Source organism: Micromys minutus, assembly GCF_963924665.1.
Source record: "Micromys minutus genome assembly, chromosome: 8".
NCBI classification, from domain to species: Eukaryota; Metazoa; Chordata; class Mammalia; order Rodentia; family Muridae; genus Micromys; species Micromys minutus.
The window spans coordinates 73091841-73110378 of NC_137977.1; the positions used below are offsets into that span (position 1 = coordinate 73091841).

At 34.6% G+C, this 18538-nt stretch overlaps 1 protein-coding gene across 1 annotated transcript in view; it reads right to left on the minus strand.

Moving 5' to 3' along the window:
- Window positions 1-18538, minus strand: part of DOK6 (docking protein 6) — a gene marked incomplete at its 3' end in the record, with an annotated part of 474920 nt that overhangs the window by 403889 nt on the left and 52493 nt on the right. The gene's annotated exons all lie outside the window — the stretch shown is intronic.

Consider the following 18538-nt stretch of genomic DNA (forward strand, 5'->3'; position numbering starts at 1 on the left):
AATGTTTATAGCGGCTCTATTTATAATAGCCACAAGCTGGAAGGAACCCAGATGTCCTTCAGAAGATGAATGGATACAACTATTGTGGTACATATACACAATGGAATACTACTCAGCCACCAGAAACAATGACTCAACCAAATTCTTAAGAAAATGGCTGCATCTAGAGAATATCATCCTGAGTGAGATAACCCAGTCACAAAAGAACAGACATAATATGCAGTCACTGATAGTGGGATGCTAACGCCAGAGGCTTGCACTCCCCCAGTAACAACCCACAGACTGTATGAAGTCCAAGAAATAAAGAAAACAAAACAAAACAAAACAAAATATTTACAAAACAAGAAAACTTTAACTATTTTCATGTTACATTTTGTTTTACATATACTTTAAGTCATTGTAACTATTAAGTTTTCAAGGCATACAATCAAACCTTGAAAAAAATCAAGTACTGACTAAAAAATATATTCATATAGTTTTGTGTAAAAATTATGTTAAAATCTGAAAAAAAGTACTGACAAAAATTGTATAATTTTAGCAAAAAAGTTTAAAATCTGTACATTTATCTATGCTTTGTAAAATAAATTTGTAAAAAAAATACCTCTTATTTACAAGTCCAGAAAATAACTTTTTTTTCAGAAATATCATGTATGAAAGGACCTCTCAAGCTATTTATACAAAACAGGCTTATTAATGTGTTAAACTTGCTTATTAATTTTAAAACTAAAGTTAGATAGATATTGAAATTAATTTAGGAAACAGATAAAGAATAATTAAACTGAATCAATAAAGGAGGCAATTAACTAAAATACAGTTCATTTTATAAATATGAAGAAAACCTAAAGATTAGAGCTTTTTTCTAGACCTTTCCTATCTGAATTTTGTCAGCACAAACCAAAGTAAAGCCTAAAATTTTATGAAGGTACTGTTTTACTTGAAGAAGTGTCTTTTTCTCAACATATATATATATATATATATATATATATATATATATATATATATATATATATATTATAACTGGGTTAAATGTACACTAAGTTTTCTTATATTTACAAACTTAAAATATATTTACAAAGTTAAAAAATAAAGATATGTTGTGTACCCATCCAATCCATATGTAGTCAATGGAGCCTTTTCTCATATATAATATTGCAAAATCTGCTATAGTCTCAAGGTTTCTTTCTCTAATGTTCCTAAGTACCATACCAAGAGGATAAAATGATTTCTAAAAATTAAAAAGTCATTTGAAGATAATTTCCTTCTAAAAGCTGGGTAGTGTGTAAATCAGCCATGCCTTTCAAAGCCCTACTCATTCAATATCTCCAATTATCTTGTCTTCAGGCTAGCTTTCTCACTTCTTGCCATATTGGCTTAATATTTGTTCTTCAAACGGAGTCTATTTCCTAAGTCACAATGATGTTTTTCAGGTAAGTTGCATCTGCTCCCATATTCATTACTGTGCTCCACAATTGATGAAACTTTCCAATGTACACAAGAGCCCACTCCCAATGCTATTGTGGCACAACCTAAATCTATATGTTGGATTTAACTCTATCTACTACTTTCTTAATGGCCTGTGTATTTATTTAATTTTGGCCCCTATCCAATCTGAGCAGCAAAGTAAATGTTAACTACTATTAGTCAAATTAACAAACACTTTTTATGCTTTGACTTCTAGTTTTTGCAGACATTCTTCTAACCAATAATATATATTGGTTAAATGTACATTCAAGTAAAGCCAAAAAAAAAAAAAAAAATCTCCCTTACAATTTTTTTACTCAACTTTTCCCATATTGAAAAAGAAACACATAAAAAATAAAATTGTGTTCATGATAGAGTGTTATGCTAACTGTAATGACCAATGTAAGAGACTATTTAAACTTTTAAATGTTATCAAATAATCATATTAAGAAGTCAAATAAATCTAGTTTAATATATTACTAATACTTAGGTGATATTTGTAATTAATAAAACTTTATTTATCTTTCAGTTTCAAGTTGCTTCACAACTTCATGTTGCCTAATGTATCAACTTCTTCTCTTTCCTGTTACTTCCATCAGTATAAAAAACCATCAAGCACATTAACTTCCTCCATAAACCCGTGTGTCTTTCACTAATATCATTTACCTCTAATTTATCAAATACAGAAAACATCATCTGTTAATAGAATGGATCCAGCCCACTCTTGTCCAAATACCTAAGTAACTGTCAATCCAAATTCATCTTATTCCAAAGTAGGACCATGTGTAAAGCTTTTGGCAGCATTTTTGCTACCGGAGTGTCTACTTGAAATCATTGTCACAGTTTCCCTTCTGCTTCTGTCAGTATCAGACGGTTCCACAGTTCTGGGAAGCTAAGTTGTTGCTGATATCACAGAAACAGAGTTCTTAAAACTTTATATTCAATGCAATATATGCTAAGATCTAATGTCAGCTTAAGTTTTAAATTTAAATAACTACATCATTTTAGGTCTCAGTGATTTAACTGAGACTGCAAGATATATCAGTGCAAAGAGACTATGGGGTGTGCATAAAATAGCTTGGGGACTTTTAGAAAAACATAGTAATAGATAAAAATAGGATTTTGAAAATTAATAAAATCAAAAGAGGTTCTTGTCACACTTTGGAGCAAGATGAATTTGGATTGACAGTTACTTAAATATTTGGTACAAGAGTGGGTTAGAGCCATTCTATTAACAGATGATGTTTTCTGTATTTCATAAATCAGAGGCAAATGATATTATTGAAAGACACAGAGGTTTATGGAGGAAGCTAAGTGCTTAATGTATTTTATACTGATGGAAGTAACAGGAAAGAAAAAAATTGACACAAAAGGTGACAGGAAGTTGTGAAATGCTTTAAACAGTAAGGCAATCAGCTGTGCTGTTTGTGTTCTTAATGCCTACACATTAACATAGTCTTAAATTCCAACAGGTTTTGAACCCCAATTGGAGGATTATTTCATGGAGGACCTGCTCTGTTTCATGTTTCACTCAGAAATAGGTATATTTACAATACGCAAGAAAGTAATTTCACTGAAATGAGAAAAAAATCAGAACTGGATGTAAAAACAGTTGTTCATGTGCTGTAAGACATGAAATGACACAGAGATTCAGATTCTCATCTATGTAGGGTGAGCAATGAATTAACCATGAGGCATCCTGCAAAAATCAAAAGGTTCTTCCTTTGGTTTAGAAATGTAATATGTTTAAAATGTCTCATAGTATAATGCTTTTGAGAGTTGCAAGCTGTGTGACTATATCACCCTTAACAGAATCCAGATGTCCTTCAGAAGATGAATGGATACAAAAATTGTGGTACATATACACAATGGAATACTACTCAGCCACCAGAAAAAATGACTTAACCAAATTCTTAAGAAAATGGCTGCATCTAGAGAATATCATCCTGAGTGAGATAACCCAGTCACAAAAGAACAGACATAATATGCAGTCACTGATAGTGGGATGCTAACCCCAGAGGCTTGCACTCCCCCAGAAACAACTCACAGACTGTATGAAGTCTAAGAAATAAAGAAAACAAAACAAAACAAAAAAAATTTTACAAAACAAGAAAACTTTAACTATTTCCATGTTACATTTTGTTTTACATGTACTTTAGCTCATTGTAACTATTAAGTTTTCAAGGCATACAACCAAACCTTGAAAAAAAAATCAAGTACTGACTAAAAAATATATTCATATAGTTTTATATAAAACTTATGTTAAAATCTGGAAAAAAAGTAATGACAAAAAATGTATAATTTTAAGCAAAAAAATGTTTAAAATCTGTACATTTATCTTTGTTTTGTAAAATAAAGTTGTTTAAAAAAAAACAATACAAAGCAGTCAAGTCCCCTATCAAACATTCTTTATTTCCGTTTGCAAAGATGGTGCCACCACACCTAACAGCAACATCAATGGTCAATAATATCAAGAGTAACCTTGAAGATACTTTAAAGGAATATTCAACAAAGTTAATATAGGAAACTACAGACTCATCAAGTTTTTGGATAACTCTCAGTGTTTGGTAGTCTGGTATCGCATAATAATTTTCCCCTAAAAAGTATTACCTGTTTCATTTGTTGAATAGAATGAATTTATTTGGTACTATCTTAATCATGATGAAATATTATTTCTGTAACTTTATGAGCCAAATATTAATTACTATAATATACACTATAAAAGTGAAGGCTGCATCTCGGAGTAATTACAAAGTGGTGCTTAAAAGGGTTCTTTATCTACAAAGATACCCTTTATTTCCTAATGCAGAAATATTTCATAATTCTGTTCAAAACCACTTCTTGCTTAATTTTATTGACATTTTCTTTATGCTAAATCCTTGTCCCCAAAACCCATATTGTTGCCAAAGCTATAGGTTGCTCTTCACAAACTGATGGTAAGACCTTATTGATAAATAGAACACTTACATAAGTCGTTGAATGTGGATAAATAAAGCTGGTACCCAACTAAAGCCTTCACAAAGTACTAACTAGTTTTCATGGTACAGGAATGTATTCTGCAGGTTACCAGATAAGAAAGGTAAGCATTTATTCAGCCACAAACTTTCAAATCTACAATGCTGAGATGTATATATCTGGTGCAATCATGGTAGAAATGTTGTGGGAGTAACCAACCACTATCTGATTTTATTTAAGAGTCTCTCCATGAGATAGAACTAATGCTTGTCACTTCTTGAGTGGCCAAGACCCTGAAACTGGATAGGCAATAAACCTAGGTTAAAAACTAAATATCATTTTGCTAAAAGAATATAACAAAAAATGACTTCTACTGATATTTTGCTATACTCTTAGTTCAGTGTCTTGCTCAGTTGTAATCAGAGAAGCTTCTTCCTGCATTACCTGGAACAAATACAGAGACCTACAACTAGCCCATATGCAAAGAGTGGGAGAGCTTGGAATTCGTAGTACTAAATGTGAAATTTTCACCACATCCCTACCTCTGGGGTTTAAGGAACCCTTTAGAAGAGGATACAGAAAATTATAAGAACCAGAAGAAATTCAGGACACCAAGGAAACAAGGCCTTCTAGACACAGCAGGACTGAAACACATATAATCACACAGAGACTGTGGCAGCATACATAGAGCCTGTACAGGCCTAATCCAGATGGGGTCCCAGTGCTGAGAGGGAAAAAATGAACATAACTCTCATTCCTAACCCAGAAACTACCTCCACTTGATAACTCTAATTGATAATCAAGTGAAAAAAAACAGTTTTCTCCAAATTAGTCTCACTGGGTATACAAACTACACTAACAGCTGTAGTCAATACAAAATGAATTCACTGCTATTTTTGGATGTGCTTGTTTGTTTGTTTGTTTCCTAGTGCTTTGTCTAATTTTTTTTTATTTTTATCAGTCTTTTACCTACATATTTTAGTTTCTAATTTTATGTCTTTCTGGGTTTAGGTTAGAGTTATCCTTAGGACTAAAATTGTGAGATTTTCTGCATGTGCAATACATATATCTCCCATCTACATGTTTATTCTACTTTTCTTTGTCTCTTTTATCTGTTTGTTTGTTTGTTTTTTTACTCAGGTTTTTATCTTTATTTTGTCTTTCTTCATTCTACTTTATTCCTTTTAAAGAAGGTGTATTTGTTTCTATTGAAAGAGAGCATGAAAGCATGTGTATTTGGGTGAGCGTGGAAATGGGGAAGTCTTGGTAGGAGTTGGAAAAGGAAAAACAATAATCAGATAATACTTTATTGAAAACATTTTAATTATAAAGGATATCTGATTAAATGGTACTAGAAATATCAAAATTATAGCACCTATTTATTTACTTATAGTTAATTGCAACAAAACCCAATAAATTTAGATTTCTGTTTGGATAGAAGCTACAGTATAATCAATTTCCAATGGTTTTTATTTGTTTGTTTTATATTCCAAGAAAATGAAAGTATGTCCTCTTCAGGATAGAAATAAGAAACCCTACACACAAAAATATGATGCAAATTGGTGGTTGTATGTATATTTATATTATCTTTTCCCATAATTGAACTTAAGATATCTTAGATTTTAAGAACAATAAATTGAATTTAATGAGCTGAAGTTTAACTGATAGTGGTAACAAAGGTTATTAATAAACAATTAAGTTAAAAACCATACTATAAACAAAAGTAAATCAATAAAAGCATAGTTAATTAGAAGCATGCCAACTGCCAATGCTTTTCTATCCTAATAAGTTCTCTGTTTAATTGCATCCAATAATAGTGTAAGTTTTTTATTACTCTGTAGTTTTCATTATTGCTTAATTCAGACAGGATTCATCACTGGCTACAATTAGAAAACTTTTATTGATTAATATATAATATCTAGCCAAGAATTTGTAGCTATAGATTGTGTAGACTAATTTCTATTGGTAGTAAGTATGCAAATGCCATAATTTAATATCATTCTCCTATAAGAAAAAGGGTGAAATAATAGCATTGCTATTTACAAGATAGGTTCCTCTCATTAGCTAATAGGGGGAAGTCTCGGGTTTAAAACCCCACACCACTGTTTCCAGACTATCAAGAAGTGTAAGGATGAAAATGCAGGCAGCATTGGCCATAGGTTCCTTAGCAAGCAGGAAAGTGAGCCATAATAACCTAGACAAGAAAAGAAAGAGTTCCTCCATTAACATTCCCAGCTTGCTTATAGTCTCCTCTGATGAGTTTTAACTCAAGAGATTTTGAGAGATATATAAATCCCACATCAGGATATGTGACAAATTACAGGAAATCATATTGATAAAATGATTTCTTTCAGGTGTGCGGTTGTTTTTAGGAAGATTTGTTTAAGAAAAAAACACACATGCTGTTAGGTTATTATCCTCATTAAGTGTGCTACAATTTGCAATTATAATGGAAGCCGAGGTAAAGCTGTGCATTAAAAAAATGACACTTCTATAGATGACCCATATTGTTATTCTTTTAGGTTATATATTATGAATGACAGAAACACAGAAGGAAACAATTTTAGTAAAAAAAAATGAAAAAGTTTAAACTAAACTATTAAAGCAGAAGCAGCAGAACTTGTCATGATTGCAGTTTGAACATTATTTGACAACAATAGGATGCTAAGAATTTTTTGACAAAGCTGATGCACTTTAATAATATTGATATAAGACAGTGGTTACAACTAGAGCTAATTTCTAGATAGATAAATATTCTCAATGACATGCCAGCAAATACACATGTTCATACATGCATCCAAACACAGAAACAAATACAACTATAACACATAAGTATATGGATGCTTGCAGCCTAACATCAGACTGAGCACAGGAATCCCAATGGAGGACATAGTGGAAGGACTAAAAGAGCTTAAGGGGTTTGTAACAAGATAAGAAGAATAACAATATCAACCAACCAGACCCCCCCGCCCCCAGAGTTCGCAGGGACTAAACCACCAACCAATGAATGCACATGGAAAGATCCTCAGCTCCAGCTGTATATTTGGTGGAGGACAGCTTTGTCTGGCATCAATGAGAGGGGAAAGCCCTGGGTTCTGTGAAGGTTTGATGTCCCAGAATAGGAGAATGATAGAGCAATGGAACAGGTGTGGATGGATGGGAGAGCACACATGTGGAGGCAGGGGGTGGAGTGCAGAATTTTGGTGGGGGAGGGACTAGGAAAGAGGAAAACATTTGAAATATAAATAAACAACATAACTAATAAAATATAGTTCTATAAAAAAGTATATTCATTTAAATGCACAATTCCTTTAATCCAAAATAACTCATGCACAAAAAAACACAGAGAAATGTAAAAACATTCATTCAAACATGGCCTTCATCAACCTTCATAGACATCAGATCAAATATACATTCACAGGTAAACATGTGAAGAAAAAAAAATAGACAAGCACAGATACATAAACACATAAAACACACATGCAAAGATCCATAAATACATGTTTGTATATTTAAGCATCCATGTACAAACATAGAGTCAATGACAAAGGCATATATATAACAAACAATACACACAAATACAAATACACACTTGCACACGTACACACATATACATGTGTATATACAAAAAACTATAAGACCAGTGGCAATTAAATGCTTACTTCTCTGTAGCAGGTAAGTGGTTTTTGAATTTATTTCCTTTTTTATTTTTGTTTTTCTTGTTTTTTGTTTTGTTTATTTTAAAATTCTTTTTATTCTTTCTTTGGGGTGTTATTTTATTTATTTACATTTAAAGTGTTATTCCACTTCCCGATTTCCCCTTCACAAACTCTCTATTCCATCCTCCATCCATCCCTGCTTCTATGACGGTGCTCTCCCACCCACACCCTCCACACTGCCCTAGAATTCCCCTACACTGGGCCATTAAGCTTCCATTGGACCAAGGGCTACCTCTCCCATTAATGCCACATGAGTCAGTCCTTTGCGACATACATATGCAGTTGGAGACATGCGTTCCTCCATGTGTAGTCTTTGGTTGGTGATTTAGTCCCTAGGAGCTCTGGGGATCTGGTTGGTTGATGTTCTTCCTATGAGATTTCAAAACCCTTAAGCTCCTTCAGTCCTTCCCCTAACTCCTCTATTGGGGTCCCAGTGCTCAGTCTGATCTGGCTGTGAGCATCCACATCTATATTGGTCAGGCTCTGACAGAGCCTCTCAGGGAACAGCTATACCAGGTTCCTGTCAGCAAGCACTTTTTTGGCATCAGGGACTGGGTTTGGCATTTGCAGATGAGATGAATTCCCAAGTTAGGCTGTCTCTGGGTGACCTTTTCTTTAGACTTTCCAAGCCTAATCCTGCCCCCATTTTCCATTTTCCTTCCCTCCTCTTTCCTCCCAAGTTACTCTTTCCCTCTACCTCTCATGATAATTTTGTTCTCCCTCTTAAGTAGGAGTGAAGCATCCACACTTTGGTCTTACTTCTTCTTGAGCTCCATATGATACTGGAATTTTAATTACAATTTAAAAGTGGAAATCAACAACATGAGCTTTGCTACTCATGTAGTATGTTCTAGGTACAATGAAGAAATCTTATGAGCACAGTTGGACTATCACTTGAAAGAATGGTGCCTATGCCCATAGTATTGGGCTGCTCTGAATTGCCATGCAAAATTTTTAATTCTCTTGCATATGGTATATAAAGTTTGAACCTCTGAGCAATTATATAAAGAAGCCAGAACCCAAATTTGAGGCTTGATGTCCTCATCAAAAAAGCCTGGAAAAGACTTCAAGCCTATATAAGTATGTAACTAAAAAATCAATCAGTGGATCAGGAAGAAAGCCTTCATGAATCTTTAATAGAATAGAATCTACTGATGAATTAGACTCCCAGTCACTAGAATTCTGATAAGAAAATTTGTACTGTTCATAAGTTCTCAAGACTGTTGCTAGTAATAGAAGTCCAAATGAACTAAGACATTGGTTAAATGTACCCAAAAATTCTTGGCCATATTCTACATTTCAAACAGGAGTTTTACAGAGTCACTGATGAATGTAATGAATGGCAGGTAAAACAAATTTTTCAGGATGGTCCCCCCTGGCTCAAAGAATTTAAAAAACAAGATAAATCTTAATGGCTGTAGTTAGTTGGGGATATAATTAAAATAATTGATCAAACTCCCAAGAGAAACCCTCTTTATAATTCTTAAGCTGTACTAATCTGGATTTGCTGAATCCTGCAAAGATTTGAGTTTTGTAATCTTTTGACAAAAGAATTAATAAGATCATACTGTACACAAATTCTTTACACAAATAATTTAAAGTCAGAATTATTTAATAAGTTTTTAATACTGATGAAGAAAAAACAGTGCAAACAGGACATTTTTTATCATTTTGAAGAGTATCCTGAATAAATATGACTTCAAATCATATGACATTTAAAATGTTAATAATAAAATTTAAAGTAATCATGTAATGAACAAATTCACAAAAAGCTGATATCTGAGAATACATTTTGTAAATACTCAACCTTCTCGTCTCATATGGAAATTTAAGAACACACACAGAGGCACACGCACATGCTAGCACATATGCACGCATGCACGCATGTGCACATGCAGGAAGCCAAATAGCACATCATTTAATCATTTAGCCAATGGCTAGTGAATGACTTCTATCTAAAAGAACTTATAGATTGAAAACACATATATTTAAGAAAATACAAAGAGTAATTGCTTTTAAACATTATGGTAATAGATATATGGATAATAAGTTTAATTCTAACATAGTTATAACCAGTAGTTATTATTAGGGCTACAGCAGCTTGCTCAGGGAATTGCAATTCATGGAAGAATTTCAAGATGGATTTCCTAGAAAAGTGCTGTCATATCCACATGAAACATTGATTAACAGCTGATCAAATAGAAGCATGAGAGCCTGCAGAGTGTTTTAGATAGAAAGAGGAACTTGATTAAGTGTCAAAAGATGAGGAAACGTCAGTGAACAGTCTCAGATCTAGCTCACCCACTGGAGCTAGAGCAGAGCTATGAGTATCAAGCCAGAGAATAATATAAGGCACCATAGACAGTAAAGCATTTGAATGACAATGAGGATGCAAAGAACAGAGTAGGGATTTCACTGAATGACTAGGGTAGCTGTATGCAAAGTAGAGAGAAGCAAAGGAGATATAAATTTTATGGTCATTTCTATTCCAGATATTTTTAATAAAAATTATTTTCTTACATGATATAACCTGATTATAATTCACCCCTCTACTACTCTGAGTTCCTCTCCTCCAGATCTATTACCTTTCTGCCTCTCATCTAAAAAAAAGACTTCTCAGAGATAACAACCAAATATGACAAAATAAAATATAACAAGATGAAGCAAAAACTACCATATGGAAGTTGAACATGAAAACACATTGAAGGAAAAGAGACCCAAGAATGGACACTAGAGTTAAAATGTTCCACTAATTCCTAGTCAGGGTTCCCATAAAAATACTAAGCTAAAAGCAATAATATATGTGGAGGGAGCTGGTATAATCCAATGTGGGTCCTATGCTTGCTGTCTTACTCTCTGTGGATGCATATGCATGGTGCTTGGTTTATTCAGGGGCTTGTTCCTCTGGTGTCCTTCATCTGCTTGGGTTTTTAAATTACTTCTACTACCTCCTATGGATTCCCTGAGCTTGGCAGTAAGGGACTTGATGATTAAAGTCCCAATTAAATTCTCCCATCTGCTGCCAGAGAAAGCCTCATTGATGATGATGGGATAAGGCACCGATCTATGAGTTTAACAGAATATCATTATATAATTAGGAGTCAATGTGGTGATACATTTTTTTTGTTCAGTACTGTATGATTTTTCCCTAGGTCTCTGAGCTATCTAGTTGGTTGTCCAAACAGTGTTGGGTATAAGTTCCTTCTCCTGGAATGGGCCTTAAGTTAAATCAGACATTGGTTGGATACTCCCACAGGGTCTGGACCATCCTTCCATAGCATATTTTGAAGGAAGAACAAATTGTGGGTCAAAGTTTTTTTTTCCTTGGTTTGGTGTTTATTTCTCTTTTGGTAACTTATAGAGTACCTTGCCACACCAAAGAGAGTGGAATGTAGAAGTGAAAGCTATATGTAGGCACCAGCTCAACTTCTCCTTGTTCAATCAATTATGGAGGTGTTGTCAACAACCATAAGGTCCAATTTTCAGTTTTTGGAGAGCAACACTTTGTCTCAGCAATAAACCTAGATTGTTTGGGAATTTCCATGGGAAAATCATGGACAACGACTAAATTGAATGCAACCCAGCTACACCACAGGAAGTCTTGAAAACAAGGTATGGCCAGTTAAGAGTTTTTATTGCCCATTACTAGAAACTCTCATTAGGATCACTTTTATATATTCCAGAAAGCCTCCACTATACTAACTAGATTTCCACATCATATTTCAAATGTTCAGTCAATTTTCTCCCTGTATTTTTTTCCTCCCCCTGATTTCCTCAAGTACCTAATCCCTTCTGTTTCTTTCTCCAACTACCCCAAGTCCATTTTTAAAATCCAATCTATTTCCCTCTTCCAGAGAGATCCATGCATTGCCTCTAGACCCCTCCTCTTTATATAAGCTCTCTAGGTCTGTGGATTGTAGTATGTATGTATATAAATCACTAAATGGCTAATATTCATTTAATGCACATAATGTATTCACAGTGAAGTAAATATTCTGAAACTTTTCTTATCTTTTTTGGAAAAAAATGTATGTCTAAAACTGGAAGACAGTATGTGATTGAAATGTTTTAGATTTCATGTATAGTTTTCACTAGGCATTTCCATTAGTGAAATTGAAAAGGGAATGGGGAAAAAATTTAAAGATGAAATGAATTAAACATAAAGGTATGGGCACTGGAGCATCAAACTAAGAGTTAATATCTTAAACTGCTAACAAGTAGCAGAGAGAGACAACTCAAAAATGGCACTAGTCTATGTTACACTCTCAAATCCTGCTCCAATGACATTCTTCCTTAAGCAAAGCCATACTTCCTAAACTCCTCAAACAGAACAGGCTGGGGAACATATATTCAAATATCAGAGGCTATAGAGGATATATCCTCTACCACAGAAGACAAAGCAAGAACTCCAGCAGAAACCTGCAGGCAGAAACAGAAGCTAAGACCACGAAGAAAGACTGCTTTACTTCCCTTAGATTCCTGAGCAACCATTTTTATTCATTCCAGTCACATCTGCTTAGAAATGGCAGCATGGACAGTGGACAAGGCTCTTGTATATCAACTAACAGTTAAGAAAACTACCTATAGACATGATCCTGGGCATAATGAAGGCAATTTTTCAGTTGAGAGTCCCTATTATATTAATGATATAATGTTCATGTCTAATGGACAAAAACTACCCTATACTATATTTCTATATATAATGTAAATGAGAAAAGCTGAGAGAAATTAAACCAAGCAGGAGTATATGAATCTTTGCTTTTGAATGGGCCAAGTAAAGTCATGTCTAGAAACCAGTACAATCATAAAATATGTATTGGCAAGCTGAAGAATCCTTGTTAGATATTCTCAAGGTAAAGTGGGAGTCAAGGTTACTGCTTTGAGTTAAGGAAAATGAGGTAGGTCAGGGGCTAAAGGAAAGAGAAGAAGGTTGAAATCAATACAAGAAAGTACTTTGCAGATTCCTAATGAATTTCAAAACATTTCCAAAAAGACATCTGTGTGTATGAGAGGACAGCCAACCAGTACCACACACACATGCAAACATGGAGCGACAGAAAGTGAGAGAATGTATGTGCATGTAAAGTATATAAATCAGAAACAAAAGTTAAACCTTAGCCATTATAAAAACAGTATACAATCCTAAATTCTGATAACTCCTACCTCACATCACTAATGTAAAAGCAAACTCCCACATTAATAAGACACTTTTCATCAAACAAATGGGACTCCAGGTATAATATTGTAATAAGTATGCCACATGTAATATAAAAATGAAGAAAGAGAATGCATACTAAGAAAATAAGAATATTAAGAATAAAATTCAGAGTATTCATTTAGACAGTGTATAACTAAAGTGATGTAAATAAATGCCCTTTAACGAAAAAAGCTCACTCAGTTTATAATATTAAAAGGAACCTAACAGGACTACCCAAAGCATACAAACAAGTATTCACAGTAGCTCTACTCTGTTTATGTATTAGAAAATTCCATAAATCTGTATTGTACTTATATCATGCCCACCCTTCCCATACACTCTCACTTTTTTCAATTTCGAGACTTTTTATTCTTTATTTTCTCACCTAGGTAAGCATATCTACAAAATGAGACAACATTCAGCTGTACACATGAAGTATTGTTATATTACAAATATTCTTGTATCTCAAACACATTTTAGGTAAGAGGGTCAGACACATAAGACAACACTTTACATGATTCCCCTTGGATAATATAGTCAGAAGTAATAAATTCATAAGAATTAGGAGGATACAGATGTAGGATGCAGTGATGGAAAGTGGAAAATAATGTAATTAGAGATATGGGACTATTTAAGAATGATGAAATATTTAAAAGCAGCAGATGTGATAGCTGTACTACACTGTTAATGTGAGCATCACTGAAGGTAAATTTTGAATTGTTAATTTTGCATTATGTTGCTTTTACTTCTCTCTCTCTCTCTCTCTCTCTCTCTCTCTCTCTCTCTCTCCCCCTCTCCCTCTCTCTCTCTCTGTCTCTCTTTGTGTGTGTGTGTATATATATATATATATATATATATATATATATATATATATATATATGTGTGTGTGTGTGTGTGTGTGTGTGTGTGTATGTATATGTATATGCAAACAACCTCAATAGTCTGAACAGAACTATCATGCCTTTTCAATAAAATTATGAATCTGTTCTTTGAAGTTTCAACCTAGTAAACCTCAAAGATATAATAACAAAGTACATATTATCATGCAGAGAATTTGATATCTGGAGAAATACATTCTTGGGAAACAAACCTAAATTAAATCAACTTCACATCATGCCATTTTCATGAAGGTAGTGAGTTTCTGTCATCAGAAGTCCACAGATGTTCTCTAATTCTCTGCTACCATCCAGATAACATTAGGTCCCTCACAAGTGAATAAACCTAAGGATGACTACACTGCCCACTGCTTTCTCAATCTAAAATAAAAAAGAAGGCATTAAAAATCTCAAGTAATCTGCTAATAGGATATTGTGCCAGCTCAGGCATTTTCTGTAATATGTTTGATATCTTTCATAAGATGCTTCCCTGACTGCTCTGAGATCAGAGGGAAAAACTATGTGTCAGGGGGGTGGGGAGGGAGGAAGAAAAAGAGGAAGAGAGAAAATTAACTCTTCTTATATGAATCAGCATCCATAAAGTTTGAAATTAGGGCTACTAAGCACAAGCACAGGCTGTACTTAGCATATAGTAAAGAACCAAAGTCTTAACATCAACTAGTACTTTGTTACTACAACCACTACAAAACTGAAGAATTTGATCTATTACAATGCAAAGAGAAAAGACTGTCTTGGATAACTAGGTAATATTAAGCAAGTAAGTAAATAGTAGCAATACATTCAAGCTAATGTAGAATTGGTAGCTAGTAATTATATTTGGATAGAACTTATAGCAGAAGAATAATAAAGGAAGAACAGGGAAGTAATATATGATATGAGAATAGATATATCAGCATAAAAACAATAGAGAAGCATAGCATAGAACACACATTATTGTATAAAAATAATAAACAAAGTAAGGCGTGTTTAGGATGACTACATAGTCATGCCAACAGATTCATATTTTGTATAGAACAGTATACAAAATGTGAAAATAAGTGGGGCAAACAGGAGCATATTGGTTACTCAATTTCTAAGCTGTAAGACACAAAAAATTAGATTTTCTAAGATCAACACAACAAGCACCGGACTGGAAAAGAATCTTTACCAATGCTATATCTGATAGAGGGTTAATATCTAATATAACAAAGAACTCAAGAAGGTAGACTCCAGAAAATCAAATAATCCTATTAAAAATGGGGTACAGAGCTAAGCAAAGAATTCACAACTGTGGAAAACCCAATGGCTAAGAGGTTCCTAAAAAAATGCTCAACATCCCTAGTCATTAGGGAAATGCAAATCAAAACAACCCTGAAAATCCACATCACATCAGTCAGAATGGCTAAGGTCAAAAACTCAGGTGACAGCAGATGGCTGGTGAGGATGTGGAGAAAGAGGAACACTCCTCCACTGTTGGTGGGATTGCTAGCTGACACAACCACTCTGGAAATCAGTCGGGCTGTTCCTCAGAAAACTGAACATAGTACTACCTGAAGACCCAGTTATTCCACTCTTTGGTATATAAGCAAAAGATACTGCAACATATAATAAGGACATATATGCCACTGGGTTCATAGCTGCCTTATTTATAATAGCCAGAAGCTGGAAAGAATCCAGATATCCATTAACAGAGAAATGGATACAGAAATTGTTGTACAATTACAGAATGGAGTACTTACTACTCAGCTATTAGAAACAAAGATTTCATGAAATTCCTAGGAAAATGGATCAAACGACAAGCTATCACCTGAGTGAGTTAACCCAGTCACAAAAGAGCACACACACATGGTATGCACTCACTGATAAACAGATACTAGCTCCAGAAAATTCTGAGTACCCAAGAAACAATTCAGACTTTATGAAGCTCAAAAATAAGAAAAGCCAGAATGTGGATGCCTTAGTCTCTTTTAGAAAGAACAAAACACTCATGAGAAGAAATACAGAGACAAATATTGGAGCAGGGATTGAAGAAAAGATCAACATATTGGGAAAAGATCTTTACCAATCCTATATCTGATAGAGGGCTAGTATCAAATATATACAAAAATCTCAAGAAGTTAGACTCTAGAGAATCAAATAATCCTTTTAAAAATGGAGTGTAGAGCTACACAGAGACTTCTCAATGGGGGAATATCAAATGGCTGAGAAGCACCTAAAGAAATGTTCAACATCCCTAGTCATCACAGAAATTAAAATCAAAACCACCCTAAGATTCTACCTCACACCAGTCAGAATGGCTAAGTTCAAAAACTCAGGTGACAACAGATGCTGTTGAGGGTGTGGAGAAAGAGGAACACCCCTCCACTTTTGGTGGGGTTGTAAATTGGTACAACCACTCTGGAAATCAGTCTGGAAGTTCCTCAGAAAATTGAACATAGTGCTAGCTGAGGACCCAAGCATACCACCCCTGTGCACATACCCAAATGTAGCTCCAACATCTAACAAGGACACATGCTCAACAATGTTCATAGCAGCTCTATTTATAATAGCCAGAACCTGGAAAGAACCCCGATATCCCTCAACAGAAGAATAGATTCAGAAAATGTGGTACATACACACAATGGAGTACTACTCAGCTATTAAAAACAATGAGTTCATGAAATTCCTAGGCAAATGGATGGAACTTGAAGCTATCATCCTGAGTGCGGTAACCCAGTCACAAAAGACCACTAATGTTATGCACTCATTATAACAGGATACTACCGCACCCTGCCAAAAAAGCTCAGAATACCCGAGAAACAATTCACAGAACTTAAGAAGCTCAAAAAGAAGGAAGACCAGAATGTGGATGCTTCAATCCGTCTTAGAAGGAGACCAAAACAAGGGAGAATATACAAGGTAATACAATTGAAGAAAAGATCTACAAAGACTGCCTCACCTGGAGAACCATATGCAGACATGGAACCCAAGCACTATTGCTGATGCCAAGAAGTGTTTACTGGCAGGAACCATATATGATTGTCTCCTTAGAGGCTCTCCCAGAGTCATATAGATACAGATGAGAATGCTTGCAGCTAAACATCAGTCTGAGCACAGGCACCCCAATGAAAGAGCTAGAGAAAGGACTGAAAGAACTGAAGTGTTAGCACCCTCATGGGAAGAACAACACAATCAACAGCCAAGGCACTGAGGTGGAGAGATTCATTGGGAGAGGGAACACCCTCATGGAAGCAAGTTGAGGTGGAGGAGGGAGAAGAGTAGTGGGGAAGGGTATACCATTGTAATTGTAAATACAGAGAATGTCCATAAAAATTGAAAAAAAAAAAAGAAGAAAAAATCATTCAGAGACTGCCACCTACCTAGGCATCCACCCCACATGCATTCACCAAACTTAAGTACTATTGCTGATGCCAAGAAGTGCTTACTAGCAGGAGACAAATATGGATGCCTCCTCAGAGGCTTTGCCAGAGTTAAACATATATAGTTGAGTATGCTTGCAGATAAACATTAGACTAAAGAGGGGGACCCAGAGAACTAAAGGAGCTGAAAGCATTTGCAATCCCATGGGAAGAACAACATTATCAACCAAACAAACCCTCCAGAGCTCCCAGAAACTAAAACTTGTTTGTGTCAGTTTTCCATATGGTAACTATTTTCATTGGAAGGTAATAGTCCTTAATCATTGTTTCAGTTTGAAATTTGTAATGGCATAAGATACTAAAATTATAGAAATAGTGAAATGAGTTTCTGTGTACACATTGTGTTCTCCAGTTAATTTTACATTTATTATTATTTCTGCCCTGTTTCTTTAATATCTGTTCATCTGTTTATCATACCTACATCAAAAAGACAAATATTCTCTTGAAAAAACAATTTCTTTTGTGACTGGGTTATCTCACACAGGATGATATTCTCTAGATGCAGCCATTTTCTTAAGAATTTGGTTAAATCATTGTTTCTGGTGGGTGAGTAGTATTCCATTGTGTAAATGTACCACAATTTTTGTATCCATTCATCTACTGAAGGACATCTTGGTTCTTTCCAGCTTCTGGCTATTATAAATAGACCTGCTATGAACATTGTGGTGCATATATCTTTGTTGTATATTAAAGTGTCTCTGGGGTATATGCCCTGAAGTGGAATAGCTGGGTCTTCAGGTAGTACTATGTCCAATTTTCTGAGAAATCGCCAGACTGATTTCCAGAGTGGTTGTATCAGTTTACAACCCCACCAACAGTGGAGAAGTGTTCCTCTTTCTCTGCAACCTTGCCAGCATCTGCAGTCATCTGAGTTTTGGATCTTGGCCAATCTGACTGGTATGAGGTGGAATC